The sequence below is a fragment of the Atractosteus spatula genome, unplaced genomic scaffold (assembly GCF_055471065.1).
Source record: "Atractosteus spatula isolate fAtrSpa1 unplaced genomic scaffold, fAtrSpa1.hap1 Scaffold_94, whole genome shotgun sequence".
NCBI classification, from domain to species: Eukaryota; Metazoa; Chordata; class Actinopteri; order Semionotiformes; family Lepisosteidae; genus Atractosteus; species Atractosteus spatula.
This window is the reverse complement of record NW_028296928.1, coordinates 1-9,497: the sequence shown is the minus strand read 5'-3', so window position 1 is coordinate 9,497 and position 9,497 is coordinate 1. Positions and strand designations below refer to the sequence as shown.

At 38.7% G+C, this 9,497-nt stretch overlaps 2 non-coding genes across 2 annotated transcripts; both read left to right on the top strand.

The window, feature by feature from the left end:
- Window positions 1-2,937: 2,937 nt before the first annotated feature.
- On the top strand, window positions 2,938-3,019 carry trnas-gcu (transfer RNA serine (anticodon GCU)). Its single transcript has one exon. It is a non-coding gene; the product is annotated as a tRNA-Ser (tRNA).
- Window positions 3,020-8,635: 5,616 nt separating this feature from the next.
- On the top strand, window positions 8,636-8,707 carry trnat-cgu (transfer RNA threonine (anticodon CGU)). The gene has a single exon. It is a non-coding gene; the product is annotated as a tRNA-Thr (tRNA).
- The last annotated feature ends 790 nt before the right edge of the window (window positions 8,708-9,497 follow it).

Below are 9,497 nucleotides of genomic sequence, written 5' to 3'. Positions count from 1 at the left end.
GATCGCCAGACAGAGCACATTCAATTCACATCATGGGAATTCTCTGGAAATATAGAATACTAAGATTTTATATTAAGGATTTTGATATTTTGTTGTACTATGTAAGAGGAAATTCGAAAAAAGAACATTTATTTATACAGTTATGAATTTATTAGTCATCTTGGGTAAATTTCATATTCATAAATCAAATGTTTTAATAATACTCCCTCTTTTAGTACTTTTGGGGTGGGGTTTAAATTGTATTTAAATTCCATAAAGAACGTGAAACATGTAACATGTATTACAATGTAGCGCCACGCAGGGCGGGCTGAGAACAGCACCTGGGGACTACCGGACTGTATATAGTGGGACGGAGGCTGAGATACAGTCTCTTCCCTTCGTGTGTGTGTATGTTAGTGTAGGTGCAGCGCTGTAACCCCTGTCCCTGTGTGTGTACCTTTCCCGATTCGAGTTATTAAATGTGTTGTTCAACCCCATTCCCTGAGTCCTACGCCTGTTCCATTCCGTACCGAAACCCGCGGTCCATACAATATTTTAAGTTCGAATGCCGTTTTATGTTCTGTCTTGATTGTTGACGGTAAAGCTTAGACCTACTTGTTTTTAAATTTGATTATAGGTCCTGTATTTGTTGAGTGACACGTGCCAAGCTTAGTAGTTAATTTTTCCAGATGTCATGTTAATAAGACCAATTAAAAAGGAGTTCCAACACACCCAACAACTTTAAATAACAACAGTATTTTCTCTTGAAACACTGTGATTCCTAACGATGGCAGCGTGACAAAAAATATTGCTTTAAATCAAAGACGTCGTGCAGGACGCATACACTGTTCACACAGTTAAACTTGGTTTTCTTTTACAGCATGTCAGTCATTTATTTTATTACACCATATAATGAAAGTATTGTCAATCAATTGTTTGTCAATCGACTTGTGATGCTTTTTGCTAAGCGACTTCAGGGGCGGGGTTAACAAAGAAGTACTTTATACTCGCTCGTTAAATGATCGATTAAGAGGGGTTTTGGGAAACCCACGAAAAAGTAGCTTGTATGTTACCTACGTACATCGTAAAGTTGCTCGTTCGTCTCTAAGATTCATCGTTTTCGGGAAACTCACCCCAGAACACCCAAGCGATGAAAAGACAGGAGTCCTTGAGTCTGGCGCCTTAGACCACTCGGCCATCCTGATAAGGTACTGTAGGTTTATTCCATGCTGAAAAGAGAAGGAAACACAATGTTTCAGCTGTGGAGCCTTCTTTGATTGTGACTCGAAGTAAACCTTTACCTTTCCTTGTTCGTTTGATGTTAATTTATCTCCGTCAAATACCTAAGAGTATCTAAACTCGACAGTTGCTTTCAGTAGCTAAAGACAGGCTATACTGCTCCAGGTGAGGCTCGAACTCACAAAGAGGGTAAAACGCCTGATTGTCGGGAGTGGGATTTGAACCCGTGCCTCTATTTGGAGAGTGAAACACAAAGCTTAAAAGACACGAAGCTGTGAATTTGCTGTTTTAAACAGCTCGACTATTCTGAAAAAATGTGTGCTGATTACACCAGTCGCATTCGATTTTCCGTAACTTTAGGACGATTGATACTACTGGACTAACACAATTTGTGGCGTTTAGCATGACATGGAAAACGGTACCGGAGCATTCGGGTCCGGACTACCAGACTCAGAAACAGTTTTTACCCCCGCACTATCAAACTATTAAACTCCCAGCCTCTCTCACTCTCTCCTCACCTCTCACCTATGATCTGAACCTCACAGTGCCTTCTTTCTTACCAAAAACCCAAACACACATTGAAAATCTACCTCTACCATACATGTCAAAAGCTCACTCCCCATCATTTCTATCCCTTTATTTCATTCTTTTGATGCATGTTTTTGCACATAACCTGTTACCTTTTTGTTATTTTGCACACTGCCTATTGTTGTTTTTTGCACATCGGCTGTTGTCTCTGTCTTTCTTTTGTTATACAATTGTATTGTTGTTGTGTTTTTTTCGTTGTACCCAGTGGGCAAAAGACGTATAATATACGTCTATTAAACGCATACCTTAAACGTCTAAATGTGGTCCGCAATTCGTCTAGAATGAAATTCTAATATACGTCTATTGTTATACGTCAATTATACGTCTATGATTAGATGTTCATTATACGTAAATGGTTAGAGTTCTATTATACGGATAAATTTAGAAGACAATTATACATATATGGTAGGAGTTCCGGATAACTTTAGAGGTCTATTATACGGATAACTTTAGAGGTCTATTATACATCAAAGATAGGTTTTACAGGTGTAGAAACTAGTAAATCAACCCAATGATTTGGTTTAGAAATTTATTCTGAAAATACACATTCACACCTGAAAAATATGTATTTCAAATTATACATTGTATACAATCAATCAACAATCAACATACTTGTACATACTTTTGGTGAACAAAAAAATTTGCTTGCATTTCATCTTTCGCAAGCTATATGATTTAAAAAAAACAAGTTGTTCTGCAAAGGAAATTAATAAACGCATAAAACCAAATCAAGACCTCTTTGAGTGTCCCAAATTACATGTTCTGTAAAACAAGACAGGAAAAAAGGTACCGCTGGCATTCGGATCCAGGATCTCCTCTTTATGAAACAGGTGTTTTAACCAGCTTTACCACAGCACCGGCAGAACACTATTCTTATACAGGTGGGTACCCACCCTCAAACCTTTGTTCTCCCGCTACTTTACCTTTGCCTACTGTCCTGTCTCTCTCACACATGAAGAAGACTCCACGGCCGAAACATTGTGTTCTCTTTCTTCTTTTTTTCAGCATGGAATAAACCTATTACCTATTCTTATACAGCCGCTTGGACACACCGCTCTGAGACATCTGAGGTCGATGTGCGCTGAGCCTGGTCGCCGAGCAAAATCATGCCCAAGGGGAAGTGGTATGCGAGACGAGGTGGCCGAGTGGTTAAGGCGATGGACTGCTAATCCATTGTGCTTTGCACGCGTGGGTTCAAATCCCACCCTCGTCGGTTTATGTCTTCGACTTGTGATCCGTTTCTAAGTTGGACTTGCTATCTTTATCTACTGTAGTAGAGTAGTAATATTTCTAGCGTTGGCTGAATATGGCTTACAGCAGTAGCTGACAGATATAGTCTCTTAATAGGTTAAATTTATGCTTTGTACTGCTTTCACCTGACATTAATAGTAGTCCTGATGAACGATTTAGGGACATGGCGCATCTTGAAAATGTTCTTGTTAATTTCAGTTTGGAAAAAATGCACTCACCAGAAGCAGAAACTGGTCGTATCTGCAAAATGCGCAATGCAATAGCACTGTCTTGCTATGAGTCCTTACCTGTTACAGGAGGCGTTGTAGGACTTTTTTAGCTCAGAAAAAGCTATCAATTCATCTTACATTTCTACTCCATCAATATTAGCAATGTTATCTTTACTAAGCTCTAAATATAGCTCTAAATAAATGCAAATTTTAAAATACATTTTAAAATAAATGCTATTCCATATATTGTAACTTTGTGGTATTTAGAATTTTTATCTGAGGATGCAACGGAAAGTATTATACAAATGTGAAAGAGGCTTGTATTTTAATACAATTTTCGATCAAAAGAAAACCAAAATCCGTATGATATTACCATCAATATCCCTCGATATTGACGTTCAGTTGAAAGATTTGAAGAAACTCTCAAAGAAGCAACTGCAGTTGGAGAGATTTGATTTGAACTGATGTTCGCAGCTCAATAATCCATTCGTCCTCGAAAGAAGCAAAGGTTAGTATGTTTTGAGTGTCAACATGATCCTCTTCTCAATCCAAACGAAAGGTTTTATGTGATCCTGATCCCACTAGAAAAAGAGTCAATTTCCGCCAGCACTGATATCCCTTTAAATGTTTTATAAGAACTCTGGACGTTTATAGAGTAGAAGCCTGGTCCATTTCTTCTACTAAACGAGACTATGGGAGTGGGTATTTTGATGTCGAACTGGGATTTAAATAAAGAGGAACACTACACTACATTGGGCAACGCGTGTGACAAAACGTTTATTTTCTGACCTCTCGATAGCTCAGTTGCTAGCTCTTAAGATTGTTGAAAAAGCAGCGAGTATTTCTTATGTCCCTGGTTTGAATCCAATTCAAAGGATGGTGTTTTCTTGTTCCTTAATCAAAAAGGGAAAATTGCGAATTTCTCTTTCACTTTGATGTTCACCCGAAAGCTCAGTATACAAAGAAGTAGAGGCTCCTGTTCTGAATAATCCTCAAGTCTGATTGTTTTGCTTAGACCTTTAAAATGTACACTGTTGACTGTTTGCGCTTCCTAACACAATTAAAAACCCGCCGACAAACTTACCGATCGGGAGCTTAGTTCAGTGATAGCGCGCACTTAAGACGCTCCGTTTTCTATCGCCGGCATTTTTGTATTCTCTTTCATCGCGATATCTTTTATTCTTCGTGTGTGAATTTCAGGGAGACTCATAAACCCTTTGTCTGTTTTAAAGATACATTATTTTAAACCAGACATAATGAAAGACGTAGTAACTAGACACATGTACAAAACACATGAATAGTAGCGGCTCTGAACTCAATGTGGTGCTGGATGGGAATGCAATACAAACGCCAATGGCACAATGGATAACGTGTCTGATTACGGATCAGAAGACTTTAGGTTTCTACTCCTTACTGGTTAGTGAAAAAGCTTTTAAACCACGCTATTCAACACTGACATCGTAGTGTGTGCGGTCCTACACAACCTTCCCAGTGGGCAAAAGACGTATAATATACGTCTATTAAACGCATACCTTAGACGTCTAAATGTGGTCTGCAATTCGTCTAGAATGAAATTCTAATATACGTCAATTATACGTCTATGTTTAGACGTTCATTATACATAAATGGTTGGAGTTCTATTATACGGATAAATTTAGAGGACTATTATACATATATGGTTGGAGTTCCGGATAACTTTAGAGGACTATTATACGTATATGGTTAGAGGTCTATTATACGGATAACTTTAGACGTCTATTATACGTATATGGTTAGAGGTCTATTATACGGATAACTTTAGACGTCTATTATACGTATATGGTAAGAGGTCTATTATACGGATAACATTAGAGGTCTATTATACGTATATAGGTAGAGGTCTATTATACATCAAAGATAGGTTTTATAGGTGTAGAAACTAGTAAACCAAGCCAATGATTAGGTTTAGAAATGTATTCTGAAAATACACATTCACACCTGAAACATATGTATTTCAAATTATACATTGTATACAATCAATCAACAATCAACATATGGGCAATAATCATAAAAAACACAACTAGTCTTAAACTTCAGCTACAAATTCTGGTAACATGGCAATATACAGTATAGTAATGACAAACACAAACTAATTACATTAACACACTAACTCAAAACCACATTTTGATTCAAATATACATTTTAAAATGTACAACTTCTATATTTCCAAGAAAAAAAATATTACAATGCAATGCAAATATTACAAATATTTGCAATGTATTTGCAAACCCTGTCTAATTGTCCTAACAGTTAGAACCAAAAACCTATTATTTTCAGTGTCCAGATCTCCTGGCCCCCTGCCTTGCATATGCATTTTTCAAGTAACACATTGCGTGCTCCTTTATTTCTTTTTCTGTCGATGTAGGGTGGGACTTCAGCACCGCAGCTAGGAGAAAATTATATAATATTACTTCCCAAATAAATGATGATTAATATCTTCTTTAGTATAATCTAAAAAATGAACGGTTTACTAAGCTCAAAGCTGAAATAAATGTATAAAATTTGGCTTGCATCATAGCAGTTGAGCAATAAAGTCTGTCCTAATTAAAGAGTACCCAAAGTTTGAAAGTACAACATAGAATAAGAATAGAGAAACGGCAAAACGATTTTGTGTCATCTTCCCCATTCACACTATTTTTATGTGCCATTTTTTGCTTATTCACGTACTATTTTAATCAAAATAATATTAAGAAAGATCTGTATGTATTCAGATACTATTATTATTGTTCATACTTACTCGTCAAAAGAGGATTGCTGAGATATTTGCGGATATACTTCTACGTTTGAAAAACGTGTCCAAAATGGTGACCAACGAATATTAGCAATGCATTGTGGTATATAACCGGAAAATATGCTGGGTTCGATATTTTCTCAACGTATGCGTTTATTAATGTTGTCGATATTATGGTTGAAATTTAACATTGATAATACATCGCGGCTATGTGCCCCCTGCTATGAGCTGATGTGCAATTTTAACGCATGCAGTTAGTAAGGATCGGTCACTGTTGTATGGTATTATATATAATGACATTATGGAATAGGATGGGTACAGGCCTGGCATCACGGGGGGAGGGAGGAATGTCGCCCCTTCAGTTTTGGGCAAAAAGATTTACCTAACTTAATTTGCGTCCTAAAAAAATAGTTGTACTTTGTCAATGGTCAGACAACACTAAATGACACGAACAGTCACTCAGTCTGTTTGATGGGCAGGAGGGCTATCCGTCCAGGAACTGCACATATCAGTGTTGTTATTGAGTGTCAACATTATGATCCTGTTTGCTCATGTGGACCGATTCCTTGCAGTAGTTTATCATTATACTTAAAATCGTTATATAACTAGGACTAGTTATAGCAGTCTGTGCTTTCTGTTGGTTTTACAACATTTTTTTCTTAACGATTCAGAACGTCCATGTAGCTGCAAAAATGAACGCTTATGGTACTTTTCGCTCCAGGCAATACAAACCGTGAGAGTGACGAAAAATGTGAAACTGAACTTCATCGCAAATACCACATTGTTAGTCGTTATCTTCTATCATGAAGCACTAATCAATGGCATAGCTACGAGATTTCATTTGGGTAGCTGCACCGTACAGCTCCGTTTCAACCGAAATATCACCCCCCCTCAGAATTTCAGACGCCCCCCTACAGATTTTTCCCCGGGCACCGCGCACTGATGGGGGACGGGGTGTCCAGGAAATGGTATCAACTTTTCTCAAGAAAATAAAAATAGAAACTCTATAGGCACTCAAACATTTTACTGTTTTTTTCGGGCAGGTGGCAAGACCCCCTCAGCAAAACCCTTGTATGCCAAGCTGTGGGCATTGATTCGTCGAATATACGTATATTTACGGCGAAAATACGGCTATACGTATATATACGTCGCCTCGACGTATAATCAACGTCGAATTGCAACCGTAAAATCGACGACATGAATAAACGCATATATAACGTCGAAAACACATCTAACACAGTGCCTGAGGCTTTTTACTGTATGTATCGTGTCGCAGTAATTAATTTACACGTGTATAATAAATATAGTAAATATAATAAATTAATTACTGCGAAAATAATTTACTTCGTACACTGTGCAGAGTGCCGTATACTCTTAGTTGCGGCACACACGATACATACAGTAAAAAGCCTCAGGCACTGTGTTAGATGTGTTTTCGACGTTATATATGCGTTTATTCATGTCGTCGATTTTACGGTTGCAATTCGACGTTGATTATACGTCGAGGCGACGTATATATACGTATAGCCGTATTTTCGCCGTAAATATACGTATATTCGACGAATCAATGCCCACTGGGTATGGCAGCCGCGCCGAGAAGCTTTGCTTATGCCCATCTTTTTCCACCGCTTCTACTGAACCTCGGAGCTGCAGGAGGAAGGGCTGACTTTAGAAAGAGCTCTTAAAGTCGCTAGAATTCATGAAGCAGCTCAAGCAGAATCAAGAATGCTTTCTGACCACAGTGACAAAGTGACACTGAACGGGGTGCTCGCTCAAACTTTACAAACAAAAGCCGAGCAGCAGGACGCAGTCATGCTAGAGATATAGAAGAACAGGGGACGGCTGACATTACATGTTACAGGTGCGGACTAACAACGCACAAAGCAGATGAATGCGGAGCGTGAACAGCAAAATGTCTACACTGTAAGAAAACAGGACATTATGCACACGTCTGCAGAACATCACGTCCGAGTTTAAGGAGAGCAACATCAGAGATTGGAAGCTAAGGAGTTTCAGGTCTGTGTTTTTATTCTAGGTTCAAGAAAGTATGAATACCTTTGCAAGAAGTATTTCAGAATCCCAGTCAAATCCAGTACGAATGCCCCATAGATCTGCATTGTACAATTAGTATACTGTTTGTCCGTTGAATCAAACACGCCTTATGAAGCATTTCTAAAACAGGAGAGATCGTTAGGGAATGCGTCTTCCTGTAAAAATAAAATGACTTCAAGGGTACTATAAGCAGAGGTGTGAAAGCCTGCTTTACTGAAGAACTATAGCCAGAGATGCCAAAGAGGTCGAGATTTCACCACGTGAGAGAAAGCATCTCAGAAAAAGAAGTTGCGGTCGTTTCCACGCGTTATAAAACCACTGGGTCAAACAACAAGAGCTGAAGAGCCGCTGTTGAGAGTAACGCGGCCAAGCGCTCTAAGGAGCTGGCTTAAACCTCCAGTCTCTTCAGGAGCATCTGTTGGAGTCGCACTGCTACAGCGTATCTCCTTGTTAAGTATCCCTTTTATTGTTGTTGCTGCCTCCAGGCGATGTAAACCAGATTCAGAAAAAAAATAATTTGAACAACATTATTCCTATGTTGTTTGAAGGCGCGGTGGCCAAGTGGTAAGGCGTCGGTCTCGTAAACCGAAAATCGTGGGTTCAAACCCCACCTGTGCCTGTTTCATTTGTTTTCCTTTAGTTTCAAAGTCTTCAAAAAACTCGCAATGTAGGAGTCTGAATAGTAAGAGAGCGTAACTGTCGCCAGTGATTAGTATTCTTGCATATCCTGCCTTGTTTTTTAGTCGACAAAGCTTGTTTCTCTTCACACCCATCTTCCGAATGATCACCTCAGCATTGGGAAGGAACGTGCGCTTGGTACAGCCCCCCACTCCATGGTCTGATCACAAACAGATCGGGTGAGCTGTCAGTCCAGGTTGGAAGTAACGTTCGAAAGCACTAAAAATCTGACTTAGGAACGAGAAGACCGTGTTTTTTTAAACGAGTAAACGATAAAATAATAGTTCAGGTGGGTAGCTGCGTCAGCATGCGTATATACTGCCTGCAAGACTATGTCAAGTTCAAGTTCAAGTTTATTGTCATTATACTTATACACAGGTATATGGTATAACGAAATGCTATTTAGCTAGCTCTCGGACATAAGTAGTACAAAGAAAAAAACACAACAACACAACAACAATACAATTGTATTACAAAAGAAAGACAGAGACAACAGCCGATGTGCAAAAAACAACAACAGGCAGTGTGCAAAACAACAAAAAGGTAACAGGTTATGTGCAAAAACATGCATCAAAAGAATGAAATAAAGGGATAGAAATTATGGGGAGTGAGCTTTTGACATGTATGGTAGAGGTAGATTTTCAATGTGTGTTTGGGTTTTTGGTAAGAAAGAAGGCACTGTGAGGTTCAGATCATAGGTGAGAGTGAGAGAGGCTGGGAGTTTAATAGTT